At 38.6% G+C, this 15,108-nt stretch overlaps 2 long non-coding RNA genes across 11 annotated transcripts in view; both read left to right on the forward strand.

Moving 5' to 3' along the window:
- Positions 1 to 15,108, forward strand: part of LOC107990082 (uncharacterized) — a 55,716-nt gene that overhangs the window by 17,295 nt on the left and 23,313 nt on the right. For all 10 annotated transcript variants that reach the window (XR_003052897.1, XR_003052898.1, XR_001761651.2 and 7 more), the window contains 4 exons: positions 1,595 to 1,730; positions 2,725 to 2,796; positions 2,955 to 3,045; positions 6,333 to 6,441. This is a non-coding gene — a long non-coding RNA (uncharacterized LOC107990082). The remainder of the gene's footprint in view (positions 1 to 1,594; positions 1,731 to 2,724; positions 2,797 to 2,954; positions 3,046 to 6,332; positions 6,442 to 15,108) is intronic.
- On the forward strand, positions 6,449 to 13,881 carry LOC112488620 (uncharacterized). The gene is made up of 3 exons (XR_003052904.1): positions 6,449 to 7,202; positions 7,254 to 7,490; positions 7,536 to 13,881. It is a non-coding gene; the product is annotated as an uncharacterized LOC112488620 (long non-coding RNA).

Here is a 15,108-nt window from a genome sequence, read left to right on the forward strand (position 1 = left end):
GTCTTTCTGCATGTTCTCCTCCTGTGTGCAGAGTTTCCTCCAGGTACTGCATCCAAAACAACACACAGGCCAGGCTAACCAGGCATTCAAAATTGACTGTGGATGATTGTTTGTCTCCACTTGTGGACTAGTGACGGACAGGTGAACTGTCCAGGCTGTCCTCTGTCCTCGTCTGGTTCCTGCTCAGATACTCTAGTACTCTATCATTTATTTACTACGTCTTATGCTACTCTGGGATGTGGGTGGTTTTTTACTCCTTTCTTTTTTGCCCTTTCATCTTTGTTTATCTTTTGCCTGGTAATAAAGTGAGACTCAGGGGCAGTTACCTGGCTGTTGTGGACAGAGTTGCTGATTAATGGTGAGTCACCATCACAACACCAGAGAACTGGGCCTTTGTGTAAGTGGAGATGCAATGACACAGCATCAGAGAGCAAGAGAGAGAGAGAGAGAGAGAGAGAGAGTGTGTGCACAGGTACTCCAAGTCACGCAACGCTCAGTGTTGGCAGGCGGTTTGTGTGTGTTTATCAAACACACATTACCTGGGCTCAGACTGGAGAGTGTGAGCAGTGGGAAGAGAATTTTTTCAACGCTCAGTGTTGGCAGGCGGTTTGTGTGTGTTTATCAAACACACATTACCTGGGCTCAGACTGGAGAGTGTGAGCAGTGGGAAGAGAATTTTTTGGACACAATATTAATCCATCTTAGTGATTAATATTACTAAGGCAGATTAACACACTCTCAGTGTGTGTGAGAGTGTTGATTTCAGGGCAGAATAATCTCCCTGGAGTCAGTGGGGAGGATGAGGAGGATCCAGTCCGACTGGGTCAGTGCTGGGAGTTTCATTACTTTTCTGTCTGGTTCATAAATGATTGTTCTTTATTTCAAAAAACACCATGTTCTAATATCTGATGCATCATTTGTTATCGGTTGAGTATCGGATGGAGGAGTGCTTATTCAACATCACAGTTGTAAACTATTGCGTATGTATCCTAGTACTGTGTGAGGAAATAGATGTGTGTAAACCGAAGGGAGTTCACTCAGAAGGTGTTGCCACTTCCTGTTGCCTCACACTCCACCGTCCTGCCCTCCCGCGTCCCATCCTGTCCTGTCTCGTCCAATGCACACCCGGAAGTTCTGCCACACCCCAGGCCTGTGCAATTGGTCTGGTGTGACATTGTGTAATGCAAACTGCCCCCGTGCGTCACTGAGAGAACTACACACACACACACTCATTTCACATGCATCTGGATTTGTACGAAATGATTATCATTCACTCTACGAGGAAACACAAACGTACGTGACCTTTTCCTCTTGAACTTGTTGTTCTTGATAAGTTGTGATTTTCTGTAAGGATGAGTCAGAACAGACTGACCAATGACCAAGGAGTTTTTTCCTTCCTTGTTCCTAGTAGACATCCTTATTAATCAAGGGAACATTCAGGAAGTGTAACAAAAATAACAGTTTCATGAGAGTTTTAAAATGTATTTTCCTGAAAATATCAAATATCTCATGTGTTTAATTAAACAATGTCAACATTGTCCTGCTGTGATCGTTTCATTTTCATGTTTTCCATGTTTTTTTTATGTTTTCCTAGACACACTCTCTGCGTCTGTGGCTCAGTGTAGCAGCTCACAATGACGCAGTGGAGTCATCAGAAGAAAAAGAAATAACATGCACAAGGACGCGAGTCTGTGTGGACAGTCTTCCTGGAATGATGTCCCTCTGTGTGTGTGAGTGACTGTGACCCACTTGATGTTGCTATCACAGACAGTCGAAGCATTAGGCTAATAAACAAAGATATTTCACTGTTCTTTGGTCACACTTCACCACAACCTTGTGTTTTGAACTATTCATGCTGCCGTTTGGAACTCTCACTACTCTGTCAAGAAGACAGAAAAGTCTGGAAAATTCAGCCAGAAATCCAGTTAATTTGGAAAAGTCTTTAAAAATGTGGTTACTAAACATTGAAAATATATACTTTTTATTTTACCACAGCTTCCACTCAGGTGAATGGGTTATTATGTCAAGTTATGTGCTAATATATACAGTATTTTTAGTTTTTAACGCTGCCAAAATTAGCTTGTTGCTTAACCTGTTATGGTTAGTCAGATTAAAATATTAATGCATTGTACAATTAATCCACAATTAATGATGAATTGTAATTAATCCGTAGCTACCCTGTGATTGGTACAATTCAAAATCTTAACGGTGCGACAGTCCTACTTTTAAATGTTTAGCACACTTAGCCTCCAACTTTTTGCCAACTACTCTTCACACCCTTTAATAAATTGTTGCCACAGGTTCACTGTTAGCCCTGCTGTTATATTTAGCACCATAGTCGTTGAGCCTCATGTTAACTGCTGGAGATCCTAGAGATTTGCATGAACAGCTAAAACCAGAAGTTATGTTCTAAGAAAAGTCAATTGTCTGGGAAACCCCCGGCTTTTAACCATGAATTTCCCCTAGACAGTGTTAGTGGTTTTACACTTGCAGCCAATCATGTGTTCCAAGGAAGAAATTAGTAGTTGTTTTTTTTTACCAGGTTTGTAGCTATTCACCTTCATACCTGAGCAAATGGTGTGTGTATATATAAACTCACTTTTCTTTAAAAAATTGAGTAAAAAAACAGTTCTTCAGCTTCAGTTTATGTTGTTTAATTAATAACCTGCTACTTTTATACAGTTCCTCTAAAACCACTAACAATTGTTTCTGCTGTCGTTGCAGGACACAGAACAACACAGCAACAACAAAACAAGCTCAGTCATCTACAGGTCAACCTCCACGTTGGACATTTTTGTAAGCATGTGTCATTCCTTTAACGTCCGTTTTTTTTTTTTTTTTTTTTATGTCAATTGCCTTTTCCTTCTACCGTGAGAAGTCAGAACAGTGAGAAAAGAGAACTCGGTGCCTGACACATTGTCTGAGCTCTTTATCTGTTTCCCTGTTCTTCATAGTGTGGAACCTGCTGAGGTGTTGGGGGAAATACAAGTTCTCAGCTTCTGCGTCACTACTGAGAGCTCTGCAACAACACACAGACAAACGCAGGTATAAAAATGTTGCAGTGTTACATTCAAATACATCAGATGAATCACCAGATGATGTGCTGCTGAGTTGGTTAGCTTTGTACCTTAAAGTTAAACAGTTTGATTTATTTAGGATCAGAGATTTAAAATTACAGTTTACATCCTGTTAAATCACATTTAAATAACTGTATTTATGTGTTGTTTATTAAAATCCTGGCCAATAACTAAATCAGAAAAATCAGCAGAAAAATATTTTAGGATCCACATACACCAATCCAATGCTTCTCAAAATGTGGGGCAAGCCCCACTGGTGGGCAAAAGAGACAGATGGGGCGTTACAAACATGAGTTTGAAGTGATGATGGTTTGCTTTTATTTCCTCTTATTGAACTTTGTTTTATTTGATGTTATTGGTGTTAGTTCCATACATTTGAAATGTAATTTGACTAATTTTTTGTTGGGCCGTCAGGGGAAGTTGGCCCTTGAAAATCCCCACTTGTGGGGAATGACCAAAAATGTTTCATAACCACTGCATGAACCATTCAAATTTTATTAGTAAAAAAAAATGTTCTAAAGTTTCTACAGGTGTCCACACTGTTGATGATGAATACGAACACAATGTTTGCATACTGTAACACGAGTGCAGGAACAAACTGCAGTGACAGGGAGTGATGAGGGACATCAAGACACAGGGAAGACGAGTGGTCGGACTTGACTGAAGATGAAGTGTGGTAAACTTCTGGTGCAACAAAATTCCTCATATCTGATTCATTATTTAACAAGCCCCGACAGCAGCGTTGTTAAGGTGGTATCATACTGATGAGGATTACTCATGTGTAAGAATATTCAGTAAGGTTATGGAAACACTGATCATTGAATTACATCTGAACAAATATACAGCTGTTACACACTCAATACGGTTACAGCAGAACTGGGAAAAAATACAAGAAACATAAATACTAACACACATGAATTAGTTTATTTATTTATATCTGACCTGTTATTTCTCATTCGTGTTACTTTGACATATCCAGGTCAGTTACCTCAGCAAACATGTGGTTGAGGCTGTCATCGAAACACACCCTGCCTGATTCCATGGTTGTAAATTTGAGTATTTTTACATGCTTTTACAGGAGTAAAAGATAATACTGTAAAATAATATCTATATATAATAAATAGATTTATTTCCCACAATGTAAAATACTAAGGTCAAGACTTGTTCATAGTTTCCTTGCCATTTTTTTGGACTACATACCAGAGGGTCATCTAGGCTGTTCTCATTTCTGTGTATGTTATCTTTCTACTTTTCTACTATTCTACTTATAACATCAAACCTCACATTGATGTTGATTGTCTGTTTCTGTTCTCACAAAACACTTAAAACCCCAAATTAACTTCATTTTGTTAATTAACTTCATCAAAGAAGAAGAAAATGTCAGATGTAATCAGTTCCAATAGTATTCATTTTTTAAAAAAGTATATTTAATTTAAATGATGTTTCTGTGTAGACTGCAGTAATGGAAGCTTTCTGAAATCTGCTCTGAAAGCAAAAGTTTTCAACTCTATATGGTTTATATTCCCTTACAACCATGTCCTCAACTGTATTCCCATCTGGTGTGTGTGTGTGTGTGTGTGTGTCACACAGCAATTCTGCATGTGAGAAAAACCTTGTGTTCTGAAATTACCGGAGTCGCATTTCCCTGGGCCAGGCAGCAGCCACAGCAGCAGCAGCACCACGCTCTGGTGTGGGATATAGAATTCTCTGTTTGTGGGTGTGGGTGTGCCACCTAATCCCTGTGGACTCAACACCACACAGTCACCACCACCACATCCTTGTAACTCCAGCCCGGCATGGTGTCGGCTGGGGCTCGTCAGCTCTACAGTTGGAGACACCTGTTGAGCCCGCGATTTCAAAGCACTCCTCCCAGTCCTCCCCCCTCCTCCTCCTCCCTCCTTCCTTCCTCCTCCTGCCAGCCTGCTCCTGGTGATGAGACATGACGTTCCCCTCCCAGCTATCACCATCACCACTATTTCTCCACCGTCTTTTCTCTTCTCTGTGTTACCTCTTGAAATCTTTCTCTGTCCACTGCGGCCGCCTCCTCAATTGCTCCACTTCAAACACCACTGTGCAGGTGGATGTCTTTCACTGCCCCCCTCCCACACACACACACACACACACACGCAAATGCAACCTCACAAACAGAGGCTTTGAATGGAGCAGCTGCCAGGGAGATTAGGGCACGTCTCCATTATGAGCAAGAAAAAAAAAACTGGCAGATTTCATCAAAGACTGCAGCGTTAACAAGAGGAGAGGGTGTCCAGATTAAAGATGCAGTCTGCCAGGTTTTGAATTAGCACCGCCTCCTGAGAATGATTGTTTGGGGTTGTTGTTGCTGCCATGGTTGCTAACTACCCACTAATCATCTCCTGGCTCAACCATTCAACTACATGCAAGTAATGTGGCTGCGATTAGTCACTGATGTTCTTCTGAGGGTAGGAGACTAAAGCTGCAGCTCCAGCTCTTTGTGACTGTTGTCCACACACCGCGGGGTGTTAGCGATGTGTTCGGCTTTAAATTAACCATATGTCGTTTGAGTGTAAGTTACACAAACTTTATCCATGCCATCCCTATTACCCCCCTGTGTGTGTACACCCTCTCCTCCTCCTCAACCCCCGTGGAAACATTAAAGTAATGAGCTGTGAGCAACTCCAGAACACTGCGTTTCTTGACAACTGTTTTCATTCGTTAATTAAGTCTAACCCTCACCCTCTCTCCCCCGCCTTCCCTTCAACCTCATATTTTGGCAGCGTGAACCTGGTGAACTGACCATGTGCTCAAGATTTATTTGCCTTAAATCACTTCCGTCAGACCTGCCCCCCCCCCTAAAAAAACCACAAAGACTCCAGTGCTTTTTCAGGTTCAGACTCACTGTTTGAATCTGTTTGATATCGTCATCTGGTTACTTTAGGCGCCAAAATGCTACTTTACATGCTAAAAATGTACAGTAGATTAAACCAGAGTAATTAGCTGTCGTGGTCGTCGACGGAAGGTTTCACCTCCTCATTAATAATCTGTAGGACGTTCATTAACAAACGTTTCCTTGTGAGGTGAACTGATCAAAGAATTAAAATGCTATAAACTGCTGGGATTGTGATGAATTATAATCCATCTAATAATAATAATAACAAAGTGATATATAAACACTTATACATAATTATATAAGAAGCACACTAATATCTACCATAATACAATAGAAATTTCATTACTTTGTTTATGTGTGTGTGTTTGTTCATGTGTGTGTGTGTGCAGGTAGAGCGACAACTCCTCCACGTCACAGACTCTGCTACTCTCCAGCTCGACCATGATGACATGACAACTGCGATGAATGAAGATCCTGGACCAGACCTGGTCTGAACAGGTGACTATTCACCAGCATTCACCTCCGTCACTGTTGTCGACCAAACCCACCCACAGTAGTTTACTGACATTCTGCTCTTACTTCAGCTTAAAATTTTCACTTTTTAATTTCTAAACATGTTTACTTGGAGACAAACGTTTGGGCTTTAGTTTGATGCCTTTTTAAATTGGGTATTTAAAGATATCTTACTTTTAACAGAGCAGTTGGCTTGTAAAACAAGGTGGTCCTACAAGGCCGCCCAGAGAAGCTTCTGCTGAAAATGATAACAGAAAACTTTACTAGGATATTAAAAAATCTACATCCATTTACAATACTATTTTAACGTGAGAAAATCTTTTTTATTAATATAAAATATGTCTAAACCTGTATAGTCTTTTCTAAAGGTTTGCTTAAACAGAATGTTATGAAAATTACAAGATCAGATTAACGAGGAAATATCTTAAAATGGCATCAGGCGTATCTTTGGTCTGATCCATCCTAACAGTTATCACCATTATTTTTATGTTCACTAACATTCACCTAGCATACTGATAGTACTACATATATCCTCAGTACTCTGCCAGAGTACATACTGTAGATCCTCACCCCCTAGAATTCAATGTTCGGTCCTGTCCTGACTTGGTACATGTGATTACTGACATATGACTAGCTGTACAAATGTGTGCTTCTCTTTTCACTGCCCCGAAGAAATAAAAATAAATGCCTTTTGTTCCTGTAAAGAGAAATTCAACGTCAAAACCTGGAAGTCAGTAGAAACGGAGGTTGAATTGTGATTTAACCACATTAGGGCTGTCAACTACAACTACAAAGAGGTTGAATTGTGACATTAGGGCTGTCAACTACAACTACAAAATGTTATTTAGATTAACAAGGGAGTAGCTGTGGGTAAATCATGATTAATCATGATTTATTACGGTAAATTAACATTCCTAAATTTGACCCAAAAAATGGAACAAAGAGACAAATGACAGCAGTGAGATTTTGTGATTTATTTATTTTTTTGCCTGTTTTTACTGGTGAATACTGAATTGTTAATGTGCAGTTTGAAGGTGGGTGGTTGAACACATTAAGAATTGTTAATGTGCGGTTTGAAGGTGGGTGGTTGAACACATTAAGAGTTTCTTTCAAAACTTTGGTTACGCTGTTGTCCTCAACAATATCGCAGTCAATCACGATCTTTTCGACAGTCGTGTCAGTCAGTTTGTTAGTCATAGATGTGAGTTGGACGTGCCTCTCAAGTAATGGCGTTTGTGTTTATGTCGACTGTGTTCTCGAGGAACGATTATTTTGCCTATTGAAATGCGTTAAAATTTTTATCTAAATAATTTAGAAACATTTCTAATGTTACTGTTGAAATTCTGCTAAATAGTTTTCCTATGACATATTCTTCTAATGTCTTTCACTAAACTCTTACAGCCCATTGTAAATATTTATTGTTCGGAGCTCTTATGATTATGAATGAAGGGAGTGTATTAGAGGGAAGTACGTGTGTGGTTTTGTGAAGTATTTGATCAGAGCTGCCTGTCGTGACAAAGGAATGCTCTTGTCTGTGCAACATTGTGGGTCAAACAGTCAGACAGGTCAAGTATGTCGAGAAAAAAACCCTACACCCATTAACAGTTTTGAATTACAACGGACTCACTGCTCCCTAACAGTTTAGATGTACTTTCTGGAAATCCCAGAAAATCAAGGGATTACAGAGATTCAAAGGAATCTTTCTGTTTGTTCACGGTATGCATTTCATTTTTCAGCATGCATACGAGATGAGTAACAGACCAACTTTGTTTTGACATGAATCATTCAGTACTGTTGCACATTTTCTTCATTATTCTGCTAATCCAAGGCGGGAAAAAAGTTCAAAAACCTCTGCTTATCCCATCAAAAAATCTTACATATAACTGGCCAAAAAAATAAATAAGAATTATATTATGAAATATATATATATAAATAAAAAACACATCGAATGTATTTAAATCCTGAGAACTCTAAGTTGGTCTACATTTATGAGCCCAAAGAGTCACAGCAATACTTTGATGAGTACTTGTTTTACGCTATATTGTCTTAAGTATAATGTTTAAAATTAAATAATAAAGAAACTTTGTTAGTTTTAAGAACAATACAGCAAATCACAATCAGTGGTAATAAAAAAAACCTTTTTACAAAATTTACGTCAAAACTGACCAAAATGATTTACAGAATATGATAAAGTAACTGATTTTATGTGTGTTAAAATCTAATCTACTAATATTCAGGTGTGTTATTGTCTGGATCAGGTGTTCAAATGTCCAGCCTGGTGTCGCTCCACCATAAACCAGTTCCCATGCCCCACTGTTTACATTTAAAAGGTATTTCCAGTATAAATTTGAAACATTTGAATTAGCCGACTTCTTCTGCCGTTATTGAATTTATGTGTGGTTTGTGGTGTGCACCCTCTAGTGGAATAACCCTTCACTACACCTCGTGTGTGGTCCAGCGAAAGTACTTGCAGAAAAAGTGAGACATGTTATTTGTTATAAATATAACGTTAGGAAAAATAAATAATAAACAGCCAAATCTTTTTGCGCTTATTTACATGATTTGATTTTTGTTAAATCTTAGCAATGAAGAGTTAATGCGTGGTTGTTTTTTTTTTTTTTTTACTAAATTCAGTGCTTTACAGGAGGAGCATCGCCGATTAGTCCTACGTCCATGTGAGGGCAGATAAGCAGTAGAGCAGTAGTGCTGCTGTCTCAGTGTTCTGCCTTATTCTCTCTCTCTCTCTCTGTCTCGCTCTCTCTCCTTCTCTCTGACATTGCTTTTTCTGTCCCCTCTTCCTATTCTCATTCTCACGCTCATTCTCACGCACTGTTTTGTCTTCCACAGTCTCGTTCACGCTCTGACAGCCTTTCTCTGACCATGTCTGGCAGCCATGTGTACGTTATGTGAGGGCATCGCATCTACAGTAAAGCAGGTTTCCTGCACCTGCGATACAAGATTTTTTTTCCGCTTGCGCAGAACTTCAGCATTTCTCTGATTTTCTCAGGGCTCCATCTTTCTTCAGGTCCATGTTTTTGTGGAGATGTGAGGGCTTTCGTCTGCTTTGGATTCCTGAGTTTTCGATTGAAAGGGGAAAAAATCATTTTAGTAGGTAAAAGGGTGGAGTGCGTCTCTATTGGGTTTGGATTAAAGACTGTGCTACTGTGCTGAGTCGGATCATTGAGCTTAGACAGGAAGCGGTTACACTTTGTAATCAAAACACACAAATACACACCTCTCCACCCTGTAGCAACAGAGTAGGATTAAGATGCTGACTACGTCCTGGGATTCAAGTCACAGGGGTTTGTATGTGCCAGCAGTTTGACTTAAACCCAGTGGAATTCTCCCAGTCTGTGGGACCATGTGCCAACTTCCTGCCACAAGTGCACATGATGCACATCACCAGAGAGCTCAGAGTTTTTTGTTTTTTTCTCGTTCATTCAACACAGCTATTTAAGAATAATGAAGTCATGCCTTTTCTAACGGCTTCAGACGCTGATGTCATGATCTTCAGCTTTTTGTTCCCTCTCTTAAATCTTTAGCCCAGTGCTACATTACAGGATGTGCAGGGGAGGAATTTTTACTGTCCTCAAACATCCTGTATGGATCAAGTCCACCACTGCTTGTAACCCTGTCTTGTAACAGAAAGGGTTAACAGTCTGTGAATTCTTGATTGCCAACTCCCAGGATCGTATCTCCTGTAACTAAAATCAGGGCCATCTGCGCTGGGCGTATGCCTGCCTTCCCCCCTGGCCTACTGCGCTCAAAGGCTCTCTGTGCTGTGGTTTGCCCGGCCCAGTCATGTGACTTCTCTGAAAGTGCCCCCTCCCTCCTCCTCCCTCTTTATTTCCAGTAAACTGTTTGAAAGGAGGGGGTGAGTCAGAGTAAAACCAGCTTCCCTTTAACCACAGCTTGTTAAAGAATTTGTCAACGTGGACTCAGGGGTGCATTTTTTTGCATTTTGTGTGTGCGTGCGTGCACGTCAGATAATATGAATGTGAAGTTCCTTTTTTTTCTTTGAAAAGAGGACTGGACTGTAGCTTTGAATGCAACAGGAATCCTTCATCACTCCACCTCTTTGACACAGAGCGCGGGTACAGGCGCGGGCTTGTCAGTAGTTAATGAGATGAACTTTAACTGTCTTCATGTTAGTGGCTGACGGCCGCTCCGGGGATGTGCGTGTCTTCAGTGTGAAAGACTTTCATTGAGAAAAAAAGAAAACAGAGAAAGGCAGAGAAGAAAAAAAGCGTGTGTGGGTGTTAACTTGTGTGTAGGCTATGCATAGATTTTTCCTTGTCGGACACTTTTTTTCCACATGGAGCAGGGGTTCCTCGTAACCGCCTGCTTTTTGTCTGTTTTTATGCCGTGCAGCCCACCAGCTTTACCAGAGTCACTCGAAGAACACTTTTCCTTTGCCAACTTTTTCACAATGAAAATCCTCTATAAACAGATGTCGTATAACATCGAGCAGTAATGTAATTCAGATGAAAAACCACAAAAGAAACATTTAAAAAAATTACAGACATTGTAATAAAAAAAATGTATGTATGGGTCAAACTGTAAAATTTAGAATGGTTAATTACAATATTTGAAATCAAGTAAAGACCTGAGAACTTCAACTGCAAAGATTGAAACCATGATGACAATTCTCACAACAAACGTCCGACACACAGTAGCAGAAATGGCTAAAATGCTCTTTTTCTTGGACATAGTTGATAGACGCTTAAGGAAGACCTAGCGTGTTGTAATGCACCCAGATACACTGAAATATCATGGAATCTTAGTTATTTTACATCAGAGTACTTTCAGCTACGTACATCTGTTGTTGATATGAACTGCATTGATGACACATTGGCCACTTAAATTGGTTTAATGATACATGTTTGCATACTCACCCTTTGTTGTCCCTGATGGTTGTTGCCATTGGACTCTTGACCGCCATTAAGAGGAGAGAATATTGACAACTATTCCACCTTAAAGGATGTAAGTGAAGTATCAGTAGGCGTTAAAGGTCACAAAAACGACTTATAATTAGTTGTTCTACATGAACAGTCTGTGTTATAGTATGTGCCAGACTTGGTCATGGACACCTGTAGCTCATAGATAAAATGATGTCATTGGTCATTAATTAAGTCTTAGTTATAAGGATGAATTTGATTGTATATCATCTCATCATATCATATCATATCATTACAAACTGGGCTATAGTTCCCTACTGATACCAACTCCATTGATTGGCTGTAGACTGCTGAGTAAAGCATCTGCACCAGGCAGCCAAACCTGGAACCAAAACCTCCGCGACTTTGTTGACGCTGCACCCCTGACTAGATCTTATCAAATGTAATAGCTGCCTGGCCCAGCCCTGCAGGCCACCAGTGACTGAGAGGAGGAGGGTTGGGGGTTGGGAAAGCTGCAGGCAGTTCTTGGCAAGCTGCCTGGTAAAGATGGTGATTTTCCACAAGCCGCCAACTGCAGAGTCAGGATGTCTGAACCCCAGCCATCTCAGATAGATGCTTCTACCCCTGTTCAGATATGCAGCCTTGAAAAAAAAAAGGCTCAGCTGTAGTAAATCTCTCTCTCTCTCTCTCTCCCTCTCTCTCACATGTGCACGAATGCGTGCGCACACACCCTCACCTCATGTCCTCAGCGACCCCTTTGTTCACACCTAGCTGTTATTTTCATATTTGTTCTCAAACAGAACCTAAAGCCAGTCCACTGTCAACTGATGTTAACAGTGTGTATGCGGTGATGCAACCAAATGAGTGGGACAGCAACACGGCTAATGCTCAGGCCACCGATTGGTCCGTGCTGCAGCTCAGTCATCAGGTGTCCCTGCTCCAGACACAGTCTCAACAGTTCAGCAATACACATTCTTCCCTCCAGCTGAGCAACACTGTCTCTGTGTGTCTGTCTCTGTGTGTTTGTGTGTGTGATTTACACACACACACACACCGGGGGTGTCTACAGGCTTGTCCCAGCTGCAGAAGTCTTGATTGGATGTTAGGGAAGGTAGAAATTCAAATTGTGAACCAATCAGAATCTGTGTCTCTTTGCTCCCCCCACCATCACCTTATTAGGCGACCTCCCATGTCTCTCAAATTTCCTGTCCACTGGGTTGCACCCCATAAAGAATGTCATCAGAACTGTACTGGCGTTGTTGACCATATTAGGTATGGTCATGTTCTGCCAGCCCCTCCTTCTTCTTTCATCTGTTTGGAGCAATATGATGTGGTAGAAGTCGAGGCCTTCCTTCAAACTAGAAAAATATTATCTTCCTGTCTTTTCAGATGAAAATATTTTTTAAATATTTCCCCCAGACTCGTATTTTTTGTTACTAAAATGAAACAACAATGTCATTCCACCGGAAAATTCAGTTAAATAAAAATACCCACAGATGCACAAATCCTGAGCAGTTTAATTCAAAACTGCACCTGAATAATATTTAGAAATTTATTTCAGATGAAAATCAATGATGAAAGTATAAAACTATAATAAAATCAAATTATAGAACAGTTAATAGAAGTCTTCGAATTAATATTATAAAGATAAAGCATAGTCAGTATTAGCAAGCAGTTTAATACATAAAATAAACACAAATAATTTAGTTGTCTGCAGTAATAAAAAAAAATTTCACTTAATTTTAAATATTGTGGCTACAAATGTGCAAGAAATATAATTTGAAAAAATTGACATAACGAAAAACCATTTATATATCTTCAAAAATGAATGATTTTAAAATATTTTACTTACAGCAGCCAACATAAAAATATAATTATATCAATTAAATAGTAAATTTATACTGCAAGAACTGAGCAGTCTTTGTAACTTTGTAAAAAAATAAAATTTGTGCTCTTATTATGCAACATTTAAACATTTAAACACTTTTAAAATCAAATGCCTTTCACAAATATTATTCATTATGAAATTAAAATAATTATACATCAAATATCTTAGGCCTTTGCAAATGTATTACTGTTTTGTAGATATTTATTTCACACAACCCCAAATTTGATCTGCTTTTTTTTCTGCTACTAAAAGATCTGTTGCTGTGTATTTTAATTAAAATAACTCAACAGCAGCTTAAAGAATTTTACTGGTCAACAAATACAAAATTGTCCTGCAAAAAAATATAGTATAATAATGATCATTTACCTTAATAAATGTCTGTCCGGGAATCAGAATGGTCCTTTATCATATTTTTTTCCCTCTGTATTCTCAGTATATTCCCAGAAGAAGCTGAACTAAATCCCCCTTTTTCTGCAAAAAAAAAAAGAAGAGAGTTTTATGAGGAAAAATCTGTGTCATTGCTTCCAAAAGAGGCTTTTGTGTAGCTGTCAGGAAGGGTAGAGCAAGACCTGCATAAAGCAGTAAGAATCTGTGAGTCACAGGAATGAACAAAGTCTTTTGTCTCATTCTCACATTCCCAAAGAAATTAATAACTGAAGAGAAAATGGAGTTCCTGAACGTAGCCATTAACATTTAGTTTTTTAAAAAATGGTGCAGATTGAGACAGGTTTTTATAGTTAAACTTCATTACAAGATGTAGCAGGTAAAAACTCTATTTTACTGTACTGTGTTTTATGCCGTGTACTTTTACTGTCTCTGATATTTTTGACAGACAAAAATATATTAATAAAAAGTTATTAAGGTTAGCTAAAAACCTGTTTTTTAATCTTAAATATAAATGTTCAGACAATTTACAGCAACAGTTTATCATCAGGCCTGCCTTTTAAATAGGTTTTACAAGTGTGGAATAATTACAAATAAGGACAAACATTAAAAAAATAAGCTTTAAATATTTAGTTCTGTGGATCATCTAAAATCATGGGGCTAAACACAAAGATTCACAAAACTAAATATGAACTAATTAAAAATCTCCTTCTAAATGGATTAGAATATTGATAAATATGAATCCTACACAGTTTATGCTGCTGCCTGTGAAGTTTCTGTCAGTGAGAATAATTAGTTTGTATATTAAAAAACTGTTTTTTAAATGTTTGAAACATGAGGCTAAAAACAAGAGTCAGAACAGTCCTCCCTGCAGCTGCTGCTCCTGAGGTAAACATTAAAGATTGTACTGTACATGTGCAAAAAGAAAAAAAAATTCAGGTAACAACCTAATTTTTCGTTTCATCTGAACACCAGTGTGTTTTTAGAAATCAAATTAAATTACTCAGTGTCAGTTCTCAGCCAGAAATCTGCTCAAGTGTTCAGACAGTCGGCAAAACTCAGCTGGCAGGAGAAAATCACAAAAACAGATTTTCTTTCAGTTTCTTTTCTTTCAAAACCATATTTTTCAGTGAATTATTGTTAATAGATGCAAAAGATTTCCATAGGTTTTTACATTATATATGAATCACTTATTAAACATAATTTTAACTGTCGACACACTGATAATGAACTCCCTGTTTTAAAATGTTTGGGAAAAACTGAATATTTCATTTGAGCTTCATTTAATGTTTTAGAATAAAAAATTATGGATCAATAAAAAATGTAAGTAAATATTTATTAAAAAAACAGAACATTGTTTTAATTCCAGGACCATCATCAAATATTCTCCAAGATATAACTTATTATAACAGAGAGAACAAAGAAGGAAAGAAAAATATAAGGAAGAAAGAAATAATTGAGAAACAAATAAATCAATATAAA

Source organism: Cynoglossus semilaevis, chromosome 19 (genome assembly GCF_000523025.1).
Source record: "Cynoglossus semilaevis isolate Cse_v1.0 chromosome 19, Cse_v1.0, whole genome shotgun sequence".
Classification (NCBI taxonomy): Eukaryota; Metazoa; Chordata; class Actinopteri; order Pleuronectiformes; family Cynoglossidae; genus Cynoglossus; species Cynoglossus semilaevis.